Here is a 12,631-nt window from a genome sequence, read left to right as displayed (position 1 = left end):
GGGTGTTTGAATTTGGTGATTTTTGACAAAAAACGTAAGGGGTTAGTATGTCGTTTTTTTCAGGTATTTTCAACTTGCTTTGAATGCACTTTTCTGGTTAAAAAAAACAAGAGAAACCTCACACACACTCAATAGGGGCCCAAGAAGAACCCAAAAACGGCATAAGATGTGGGTGTTTGTATTTGGTGATTTTTGACAAAAAACGAAAGGGGTTAGTATGTCGTTTTTTTCAGGTATTTTCAACTTGCTTTGAATGCACTTTTCTGGTTAAAAAAAGAGGGGAAACCTCACACACACTCAATAGGGGCCCCAGAAGAACCCAAAAACGGCATAAAATGCCAGTGTTTGAGGGCGGTGATTTTTGACAAAAAACGTAAGGGTAAGGTAAGGTATGTCGTTTTTTTTTTTTGGCTTAGTTTTTTCAACTTGCTTCTAATGCACTTCTCTGGTCAAAAAAAGGGGGGAAACCTCACACACACTTAAAAGGGGCCCAAGAAGCACCCAAAAACCGCATAAAATGCGGGTGTTTGAATTTGGTGATTTTTGACAAAAAACGTAAGGGGTTAGTATGTCGTTTTTTTTTTTTGCTTAGTTTTTTCAACTTGCTTCTAATGCACTTCTCTGGTCAAAAAAAGACGGGAAACCTCACACACACTCAACAGGGGCCCCAGAAGCACCCAAAAACGGCATAAATTGTAAGTGTTTGAATTTGGTGATTTTTGACAAAAAACGTAAGGGGTTAGTATGTCGTTTTTTTTTTTTTTTTGCTTACTTTTCTCAACGTGCTTCTAATGCACTTTTCTGGTGAAAAAAGGGGGGAAACCTCACCTACACTCAAAAGGGGCCCAAGAAGCACCCAAAAACCACATAAAATGCGGGTGTTTGAATTTGGTGATTTTTGACAAAAAACGTAAGGGGTTAGTATGTCGTTTTTTTCAGGTATTTTCAACTTGCTTCTAATGCACTTTTCTGGTTAAAAAAACAAGAGAAACCTCACACACACTCAATAGGGGCCCCAGAAGAACCCAAAAACGGCATAAAATTCCAGTGTTTGATTTTGGTGATTTTTGACAAAAAACGTAAGGGGTTAGTATGTCGTTTTTTCATTTTTTTTCAACTTGCTTCTAATGCACTTTTCTGGTCAAACAAACAAGAGAAACCTCACACACACTCAACGGGGGCCTCAGAAGCACCCAAAAACGGCATAAACTGCCAGAATTTGACGGCGGTGATTTTTGACAAAAAACGTAAGGGGTTAGGATGTCGTTTTTTTTGCTTAGTTTTTTCAACTTGCTTCTAATGCACTTTTCTGGTCAAAAAAAGAGGGGAAACCTCACACACACTCAATAGGGGCCCCAGAAGCACCCAAAAACGGCATAAAATGCCAGTGTTTGAATTTGGTGATTTTTGACAAAAAACGTAAGGGGTTAGTATGTCGTTTTTTAAATTTTTTTTCAACTTGCTTCTAATCCCCTTTTTCGGGTGAAAAAACAAGGGAAACCTCACACATACTCAACAGGGGCCCCAGAAGAACCCAAAAACGGCATAAAATGCCAGTGTTTGAATTTGGTGATTTTTGACAAAAAACGTAAGGGGTTAGTATGTCGTTTTTTCATTTTTTTTCAACTTGCTTCTAATGCACTTTTCTGGTCAAACAAACAAGAGAAACCTCACACACACTCAACAGGGGCCCCAGAAGCACCCAAAAACGGCATAAAATGTGGGTGTTTGTATTTGGTGATTTTTGACAAAAAACGTAAGGGGTTAGTATGTCGTTTTTTTCAGGTATTTTCAACTTGCTTTGAATGCACTTTTCTGGTTAAAAAAACAAGAGAAACCTCACACACACTCAATAGGGGCCCAAAAAGCACCCAAAAACGGCATAAAATGCCAATGTTTGAGGGTGGTGATTTTTGACAAAAAACGTAAGGGGTTAGTATGTCGGGTTTTTTTTTTTGGCTTAGTTTTTTCACCTTGCTTCTAATGCACTTCTCTGGTCAAAAAGAGGGGGGAAACCTCACACACACTCAAAAGGGGCCCAAGAAGCACCCCAAAACGGCATAAAATGCGGGTGTTTGAATTTGGCGATTTTTGACAAAAAACGTAAGGGGTTAGTATGTCGTTTTTTTCAGGTATTTTCAACTTGCTTTGAATGCACTTTTGTGGTTAAAAAAACAAGAGAAACCTCACACACACTCAATAGGGGCCCCAGAAGCACCCAAAAATGGCATAAAATGCCAGAGTTTGAGGGCGGTGATTTTTGACAAAAAACGTAAGGGGTTAGTATGTCGTTTTTTTTTTTTTGGCTTAGTTTTTTCAACTTGCTTCTAATGCACTTCTCTGGTCAAAAAAAAGGGGGGAAACCTCCCACACACTCAAAAGGGGCCCAAGAAGCACCCAAAAACCACATAAAATGCGGGTGTTTGAATTTGGTGATTTTTGACAAAAAACGTAAGGGGTTAGTATGTCGTTTTTTTCAGGTATTTTCAACTTGCTTCTAATGCACTTTTCTGGTTAAAAAAACAAGAGAAACCTCACACACACTCAATAGGGGCCCCAGAAGAACCCAAAAACGGCATAAAATTCCAGTGTTTGATTTTGGTGATTTTTGACAAAAAACGTAAGGGGTTAGTATGTCGTTTTTTAAATTTTTTTTCAACTTGCTTCTAATCCCCTTTTTCGGGTGAAAAAACAAGGGAAACCTCACACATACTCAACAGGGGCCCCAGAAGAACCCAAAAACGGCATAAAATGCCAGTGTTTGAATTTGGTGATTTTTGACAAAAAACGTAAGGGGTTAGTATGTCGTTTTTTCATTTTTTTTCAACTTGCTTCTAATGCACTTTTCTGGTCAAACAAACAAGAGAAACCTCACACACACTCAACGGGGGCCCCAGAAGCACCCAAAAACGGCATAAACTGCCAGAATTTGACGGCGGTGATTTTTGACAAAAAACGTAAGGGGTTAGGATGTCGTTTTTTTTGCTTAGTTTTTTCAACTTGCTTCTAATGCACTTTTCTGGTCAAAAAAAGAGGGGAAACCTCACACACACTCAATAGGGGCCCCAGAAGCACCCAAAAACGGCATAAAATTCCAGTGTTTGAATTTGGTGATTTTTGACAAAAAACGTAAGGGGTTAGTATGTCGTTTTTTAAATTTTTTTTCAACTTGCTTCTAATGCACTTTTCTGGTCAAACAAACAAGAGAAACCTCACACACACTCAACGGGGGCCCCAGAAGCACCCAAAAACGGCATAAACTGCCAGAATTTGACGGCGGTGATTTTTGACAAAAAACGTAAGGGGTTAGGATGTCGTTTTTTTTGCTTTGTTTTTTCAACTTGCTTCTAATGCACTTTTCTGGTCAAAAAAAGAGGGGAAACCTCACACACACTCAATAGGGGCCCCAGAAGCACCCAAAAACGGCATAAAATGCCAGTGTTTGAATTTGGTGATTTTTGACAAAAAACGTAAGGGGTTAGTATGTCGTTTTTTAAATTTTTTTTCAACTTACTTCTAATCCCCTTTTTCGGGTGAAAAAACAAGGGAAACCTCACACACACTCAACAGGGGCCCCAGAAGTACCCAAAAACGGCATAAAATGCAGGTGTTTGAATTTGGTGATTTTTGACAAAAAACGTAAGGGGTTAGTATGTCGTTTTTTTCAGGTATTTTCAACTTGCTTCTAATGCACTTTTCTGGTTAAAAGAACAAGAGAAACCTCACACACACTCAACAGGGGCCCCAGAAGCACCCAAAAATGGCATAAACTGCCAGAATTTGACGGCGGTGATTTTTGACAAAAAACGTAAGGGGTTAGTATGTCGTTTTTTTTTGCTTAGTTTTTTCAACTTGCTTCTAATACACTTTTCTGGTCAAAAAAAGGGGGGAAACCTCACACACACTCAATAGGGGCCCAAGAAGAACCCAAAAACGGCATAAAATGCCAGTTTTTGAATTTGGTGATTTTTGACAAAAAACGTAAGGGGTTAGTATGTTGTTTTTTTCATTTTTTTTCAACTTGCTTCTAATCCCCTTTTTCGGGTGAAAAAACAAGAGAAACCTCACACACACTCAACAGGGGCCCCAGAAGCACCCAAAAACGGCATAAACTGCCAGAATTTGACGGCGGTGATTTTTGACAAAAAAACGTAAGGGGTTAGTATGTCGTTTTTTTTTTGCTTAGTTTTTTCAACTTGCTTCTAATGCACTTTTCTGGTCAAAAAAAGAGGGGAAACCTCACACACACTCAATAGGGGCCCAAGAAGCACCCAAAAACGGCATAAAATGCAGGAGTTTGAATTTGGTGATTTTTGACAAAAAACGTAAGGGGTTAGTCTGTCGGGGTTTTTTTGCTTAGTTTTTTCAACTTGCTTCTAATGCACTTTTCTGGTCAAAAAAAGAGGGGAAACGTCTCACACACTCAACAGGGGCCCAAGAAGCACCCCTGCACACTAAATCTCCCAGCGTCCTTGTGGCCGCACATCTGAGGCCATCAGTCTGTTCCGGTGATAATTCCTCCCGTTCTCTCCGAGCTCTTGGAAAGACATGCGTGCTGCTGGCTTCCGCTAGCATATGAACGAATGGCAGCACGGATGCAGATGTCGCCTCGCGGAGCCAGACTTTGCAAGCTCAGCTCTCCTGCATTTGGGCTCACGTGTCATAAATATACACAAATACAAATGCAAACTAGATCTATCCGGGAAACAGGAAGAGGGAAAAAGTGGTTGACATTCAGTGCTGCACAAACTATTTATTCAAACGAGTGGAAGTAAGCCTGTAATGATGCAATGTTCCACGCCGCATGCCTCCATTGGACACGGGATAGCGACCGGGAAGCAATCGCTTTGGTTCCAGTGTGCTCCAACGTCTCCCACGGTTCACATGCGGACTCCATTTCATTCGGTGAAATAACCGAGCGTGGACTCGCTTAAAACGCTAACCAACGAGCTGGCGTGGGTCCAAATGAGCGGCACACTAAAAGCTAATGCTCAATTGTAAACACTGCATCCGATAAACGTGCAGGCGAATTAGGGACGCCCGCACAGTCGGTTAGCTTCACCGCGGAGGCAAAGTAATCAAACATAACCGTCGCAAATGGCAGCCACAATAATAAACATATCAGAAGTAGCGCAGGTGGAGCTAATGTAGCATAGCATCACCACATACATTAGCATGTTTGGAGACACTTGGCCATTATAATGAATGAGGGACTGGGTCCTAACTTTTGTTGATGACCTTCAAAATACGGGTTTTTAACCATTATTAGAGCCCTGTAGACACAAAATAGCATCCCTATAGTCACCTTTACCATATTATCCAATATTCATTCATTTGTTCATTTTATACTGCTTGTCCTCAAGAGGGTCGTGGGGGTGGTGGAGCCTATCCCAGCTGTCTTGTTAGGTAACCCGAGTTCAATTCCCCGCCTCTCCCCCCAAGACAGCTGGGATAGGCTCCAGCACCCCCGTGACCCTCGTGAGGATAAGCGGTAGAAAATGAATGAATGTTTAGAGACACTTGGCCATTATAATGAATGAGGGACTGGGTCCTAACTTTTGTTGATGACCTTCAAAATACGGGTTTTTACCCATTATTAGAGCCCTGTAGACACAAAATAGCATCCCTATAGTCACCTTTACCATATTATCCAATATTCAGTCATTCGTTCATTTTCTACCGCTTGTCCTCAAGAGGGTCGGGGGTGCTGGAGCCTATCCCAGCTGTTTTGTGAGGTAACCCGAGTTCAATTCCCCGCCTCTCGCCCCAAGACAGCTGGGATAGGCTCCAGCACCCCCCGCAACCCTCGTGAGGATAAGGGGTAGAAAATGAATTATAGTGAATGACGGACTGGGTCCTAACTTTTGTTGATGACCTTCAAAATACGGGTTTTTAACCATTATTAGAGCCCTGTAGACACAAAATAGCATCCCTATAGTCACCTTTACCATATTATCCAATATTCATTAATTTGTTCATTTTATACCGCTTGTCCTCAAGAGGGTCGTGGGGGTGCTGGAGCCTATCCCAGCTGTCTTTGGGTGAGAGGCGGAGCACACAGACCTCACAGCTAGGAGGACCAGGGTTCAATTCCCCCCTCGGCCATCTCTGTGTGGAGTTTGCATTTTTCTCCGGGTACTCCGGTATTCTGGGTATTCCAAAAACATGCTAGGTTAATTAGCCACTCCAAATTCTCCATAGGTATGAATGTGAGTGTGAATGGTTGTTTGTCTATAGGGTGGACCCTGCCTCTCGCCCCAAGACAGCTGGGATAGGCTCCAGCACCCCCGCGACCCTCGTGAGGATAAGCGGTAGAAAATGAATGAATGTTTAGAGACACTTGGCCATTATAATGAATGAGGGACTGGCTCCTAACTTTTGTTGATGACCTTCAAAATATGTGTTTTTACCCATTATTAGAGCCCTGTAGACACAAAATAGCATCCCTATAGTCACCTTTACCATATTATCCAATATTCAGTCATTCGTTCATTTTTTACCGCTTGTCCTCAAGAGGGTCGGGGGTGCTGGAGCCTATCCCAGCTGTCTTGTTAGGTAACCCGAGTTCAATTCCCCGCCTCTCGCCCCAAGACAGCTGGGATAGGCTCCAGCACCCCTGTGACCCTTGTGAGGATAAGCGGTAGAAAATGAATAAATGTTTGGAGACACTTGGCCGTTATAGTGAATGAGGGACTGGGTCCTAACTTTTGTTGATGACCTTCAAAATGCGGGTTTTTAACCATTATTAGAGCCCTGTAGACACAAAATAGCATCCCTATAGTCACCTTTACCATTCATTCATTCATTCATTTTCTACCGCTTTTCCTCACGAGGGTCGTGCGGGTGCTGGAGCCTATCCCAGCTGTCTTTGGGCGAGAGGCGGAGCACACAGACCTCACAGCTAGGAGGACCAGGGTTCAATTCCCCCCTCGGCCATCTCTGTGTGGAGTTTGCATTTTTCTCCGGGTACTCCGGTATTCTGGGTATTCCAAAAACATGCTAGGTTAATTAGCCACTCCAAATTCTCCATAGGTATGAATGAGAGTGTGAATGGTTGTTTGTCTATAGGGTGGACCCTGCCTCTCGCCCCAAGACAGCTGGGATAGGCTCCAGCACCCCCCGCAACCCTCGTGAGGATAAGCGGTAGAAAATGAATGAATGTTTAGAGACACTTGGTCGTTATAGCGAATAAGGGACTGGGTCCTAACTTTTGTTGATGACCTTCAAAATACGGGTTTTTAACCATTATTAGAGCCCTGTAGACACAAAATAGCATCCCTATAGTCACCTTTACCATATTATCCAATATTCAGTCATCATTCATTTTCTACCGCTTGTCCTCAAGAGGGTTGCGGGGGTGCTGGAGCCTATCCCAGCTCTCTTGTGAGGCGCACAGGCCTCACAACTAGGAGACCCGAGTTCAATTCCCCCCTCATTTTTGCATTTTTCTCCGGGTACTCCGGTTTCCTCCCCTATTCCAAAAACATGCTAGGTTAATTAGCCGCTCCAAATTGTCCATAGGTATGAATGTGAGTGTGAATGGTTGTTTGTCTATATGTGCCCTGTGATTGGCTGGCCACCAGCCAATCCCCACCTCTTGCCACAAGACAGCTGGGATAGGCTCCAGCACCCCCGTGACCATAAGCGGTAGAAAATGAATGAATGAATATTGGATAATAATGTAAAAGTGACTATGGGGGTGTTATTTTGTGTCTACAGGGCTCTAATAACGGTAAAAACACGTATTTCGAAGGTCATCAACAGGTATTAATATTTAATCCAGACGGTGCAGGGGTGTAGAATGGCACCCATCGCATGTGCCCAAAAAGAGGTCCGGTTTTCCAATCAGCACTCGGCTTGAACGCGACGCTATTACACGGCATTTATCATCAACATGTGTTGGCTGTTGCTTCAATCCGCTTGACCCCCCCCCCCCAACACGCTCCACTGATAAGACCGCCTGGGGGTCCGGTGCGTGGCGTAATTGCTCTGAACCGCAGGTGATGCCGTTCTATTTCTCCGATAAGATAAAGCGTGCATGTTGTAATGCAGGCGGCTGATAATAGACGAGGGAGAGCCGCATTGCCTTCTCCTTCGTCGGAAACATGCGAGCGCTGCCTGCTACTCAGAGACACGAACACAAACAGGAAGTACTAAAGCAATAATCCAAAGTGAGAGTGTGCATAAATTCTTGTCAGTGGTCGTCGCTCACCCTGTGAAGGTCAGCAGGCTGCTTTTTTAGCACGGCTGAAGCTTCGCCATCCACCTGCATGTGCACGTAGCGTCCTAATTGATTTTTGACAAAAAACGTAAGGGGTTAGTATGTCGTTTTTTTCAGGTATTTTCAACTTGCTTCTAATGCACTTTTCTGGTTAAAAAAACAAGAGAAACCTCACACACACTCAACAGGGCCCAAAAAGCACCCAAAAACGGCATAAAATGCCAGTGTTTGATTTTGGTGATTTTTGACAAAAAACGTAAGGGGTTAGTATGGCGGTTTTTTTTTTTGCTTAGTTTTTTCAACTTGCTTCTAATACACTTTTTTGGTCAAAAAAAGGGGGGAAACCTCACACACACTCAATAGGGGCCCAAGAAGCACCCCAAAACGGCATAAAATGCGGGTGTTTGAATTTGGTGATTTTTGACAAAAAACGTAAGGGGTTAGTATGTCGTTTTTTTCAGGTATTTTCAACTTGCTTTGAATGCACTTTTCTGGTTAAAAAAAACAAGAGAAACCTCACACACACTCAATAGGGGCCCAAGAAGAACCCAAAAACGGCATAAGATGTGGGTGTTTGTATTTGGTGATTTTTGACAAAAAACGTAAGGGGTTAGTATGTCGTTTTTTTCAGGTATTTTCAACTTGCTTTGAATGCACTTTTCTGGTTAAAAAAAGAGGGGAAACCTCACACACACTCAATAGGGGCCCCAGAAGAACCCAAAAACGGCATAAAATGCCAGTGTTTGAGGGCGGTGATTTTTGACAAAAAACGTAAGGGGTTAGTATGTCGTTTTTTTTTTTTGGCTTAGTTTTTTCAACTTGCTTCTAATGCACTTCTCTGGTCAAAAAAAAGGGGGGAAACCTCACACACACTCAATAGGGGCCCAAGAAGAACCCAAAAACGGCATAAAATGCGGGTGTTTGAATTTGGTGATTTTTGACAAAAAACGTAAGGGGTTAGTAGGTCGTTTTTTTCAGGTATTTTCAACTTGCTTTGAATGCACTTTTCTGGTTAAAAAAAACAAGAGAAACCTCACACACACTCAACAGGGCCCAAAAAGCACCCAAAAACGGCATAAAATGCCAGTGTTTGATTTTGGTGATTTTTGACAAAAAACGTAAGGGGTTAGTATGGCGTTTTTTTTTTTTTGCTTAGTTTTTTCAACTTGCTTCTAATACACTTTTTTGGTCAAAAAAAGGGGGGAAACCTCTCACACACTCAATAGGGGCCCAAGAAGCACCCCAAAACGGCATAAAATGCGGGTGTTTGAATTTGGTGATTTTTGACAAAAAACGTAAGGGGTTAGTATGTCGTTTTTTTCAGGTATTTTCAACTTGCTTTGAATGCACTTTTCTGGTTAAAAAAAACAAGAGAAACCTCACACACACTCAATAGGGGCCCAAGAAGAACCCAAAAACGGCATAAGATGTGGGTGTTTGTATTTGGTGATTTTTGACAAAAAACGAAAGGGGTTAGTATGTCGTTTTTTTCAGGTATTTTCAACTTGCTTTGAATGCACTTTTCTGGTTAAAAAAAGAGGGGAAACCTCACACACACTCAATAGGGGCCCCAGAAGAACCCAAAAACGGCATAAAATGCCAGTGTTTGAGGGCGGTGATTTTTGACAAAAAACGTAAGGGGTTAGTATGTCGTTTTTTTTTTTTGGCTTAGTTTTTTCAACTTGCTTCTAATGCACTTCTCTGGTCAAAAAAAGGGGGGAAACCTCACACACACTTAAAAGGGGCCCAAGAAGCACCCAAAAACCGCATAAAATGCGGGTGTTTGAATTTGGTGATTTTTGACAAAAAACGTAAGGGGTTAGTATGTCGTTTTTTTTTTTTGCTTAGTTTTTTCAACTTGCTTCTAATACACTTTTTTGGTGACAAAAAGGGGGGAAACCTCTCACACACTCAATAGGGGCCCAAGAAGCACCCCAAAACGGCATAAAATGCGGGTGTTTGAATTTGGTGATTTTTGACAAAAAACGTAAGGGGTTAGTATGTCGTTTTTTTCAGGTATTTTCAACTTGCTTCTAATGCACTTTTCTGGTCAAAAATACGTAAGAAACCTCACACACACTATTTTGTATATGACTTCCTGTTTTGCCTCGTCTGCCTCCGTTGTCATGGTCACCCACACCTGGCCCTAATTTCAGTGTCTATTTAGTTCAGGTGTGTGCTTCTCCCTGTGTGGGATCATTATAGTTTGTCCTTCTGCTATCTGAGTTGCCTTTTTCCTGCTGCTGCAATTATTGCAAAAATAAATATTTTTACCTGCATTTGTCCTGCTCTCTGCATCCTGGGGTCCAACCTTAAAGCTCTCGAGACCGACCGTGACAGAAACCTCACACACACTCAATAGGGGCCCCAGAAGAACCCAAAAACGGCATAAAATGCAGGAGTTTGAATTTGGTGATTTTTGACAAAAAACGTAAGGGGTTAGTATGTCGTTTTTTTTTTTTTTTGCTTAGTTTTTTCAACTTGCTTCTAATACACTTCTCTGGTCAAAAAAAGAGGGGAAACCTCACACACACTCAACAGGGGCCCCAGAAGAACCCAAAAACGGCATAAAATATCAGTGTTTGAATTTGGTCATTTTTGACAAAAAACATAAGGGGTTAGTATGTCGTTTTTTTCAGGTATTTTCCACTTGCTTCTAATGCACTTTTATGGTGACAAAAAGGGGAGAAACCTCACACACACTCAATAGGGACCCCAGAAGAACCCAAAAATGGCATAAAATGCAGGAGTTTGAATTTGGTGATTTTTGAAAAAAAACGTAAGGGGTTAGTATGGCGTTTTTTTTTTTTTTGCTTAGTTTTTTCAACTTGCTTCTAATGCACTTTTCTGGTCAAAAAAAGAGGGGAAACCTCTCACACACTCAATAGGGGCCCCAGAAGAACCCAAAAACGGCATAAAATGCAGGAGTTTGAATTTGGTGATTTTTGACAAAAAACGTAAGGGGTTAGTATGTCGTTTTTTTCAGGTATTTTCAACTTGCTTCTAATACACTTTTCTGGTTAAAAGAACAAGAGAAACCTCACACACACTCAATGGGGCCCCAGAAGAACCCAAAAACAGCATAAAATATCAGTGTTTGAATTTGGTCATTTTTGACAAAAAACGTAAGGGGTTAGTATGTCGTTTTTTTCAGGTATTTTCAACTTGCTTCTAATGCACTTTTATGGTGACAAAAAGGGGGGAAACCTCACACACACTCAACAGGGGCCCCAGAAGCACCCAAAAACGGCATAAAATGCCAGTGTTTGAATTTGGTGATTTTTGACAAAAAACGTAAGGGGTTAGTATGTCGTTTTTTTTTTTTGCTTAGTTTTTTGCTTAGTTTTTTCAAGGCCCCAGAACAACCCAAAAACAGCATAAAATGCCAGAATTTGACGGCGGTGATTTTTGACAAAAAACGTAATGGGTTAGTATGTCGTTTTTTTCAGGTATTTTCAACTTGCTTCTAATGCACTTTTCTGGTCAAAAAAACAAGAGAAACCTCACACACACTCAACAGGGGCCCCAGAAGCACCCAAAAATGGCATAAAATGCCAGTGTTTGAATTTGGTGATTTTTGACAAAAAACGTAAGGGGTTAGTATGGCGTTTTTTTTTTTTTGCTTAGTTTTTTCAACTTGCTTCTAATGCACTTTTCTGGTCAAAAAAAGAGGGGAAACCTCTCACACACTCAATAGGGGCCCAAGAAGCACCCAAAAACGGCATAAAATGCCAGTGTATGAATTTGGTGATTTTTGACAAAAAACATAAGGGGTTAGTATGTCGTTTTTTTTTTTTTTGCTTAGTTTTTTCAACTTGCTTCTAATGCACTTTTCTGGTCAAAAAAAGAGGGGAAACCTCTCACACACTCAATAGGGGCCCCAGAAGAACCCAAAAACGGCATAAAATGCAGGAGTTTGAATTTGGTGATTTTTGACAAAAAACGTAAGGGGTTAGTATGTCGTTTTTTTCAGGTATTTTCAACTTGCTTCTAATACACTTTTCTGGTTAAAAGAACAAGAGAAACCTCACACACACTCAACAGGGGCTCCAGAAGAACCCAAAAACGGCATAAAATATCAGTGTTTGAATTTGGTCATTTTTGACAAAAAACGTAAGGGGTTAGTATGTCGTTTTTTTCAGGTATTTTCCACTTGCTTCTAATGCACTTTTATGGTCACAAAAAGGGGAGAAACCTCACACACACTCAATAGGGGCCCCAGAGGAACCCAAAAACGGCATAAAATGCAGGAGTTTGAATTTGGTGATTTTTGACAAAAAACGTAAGGGGTTAGTATGTCGTTTTTTTCAGGTATTTTCAACTTGCTTCTAATGCACTTTTCTGGTTAAAAAAAACAAGAGAAACCTCACACACACTCAACAGGGGCCTCAGAAGCACCCAAAAACGGCA

The sequence above is a fragment of the Doryrhamphus excisus genome, chromosome 19 (genome assembly GCF_030265055.1).
Source record: "Doryrhamphus excisus isolate RoL2022-K1 chromosome 19, RoL_Dexc_1.0, whole genome shotgun sequence".
NCBI lineage: Eukaryota > Metazoa > Chordata > Actinopteri > Syngnathiformes > Syngnathidae > Doryrhamphus > Doryrhamphus excisus.
This window is presented reverse-complemented; position numbering follows the sequence as displayed.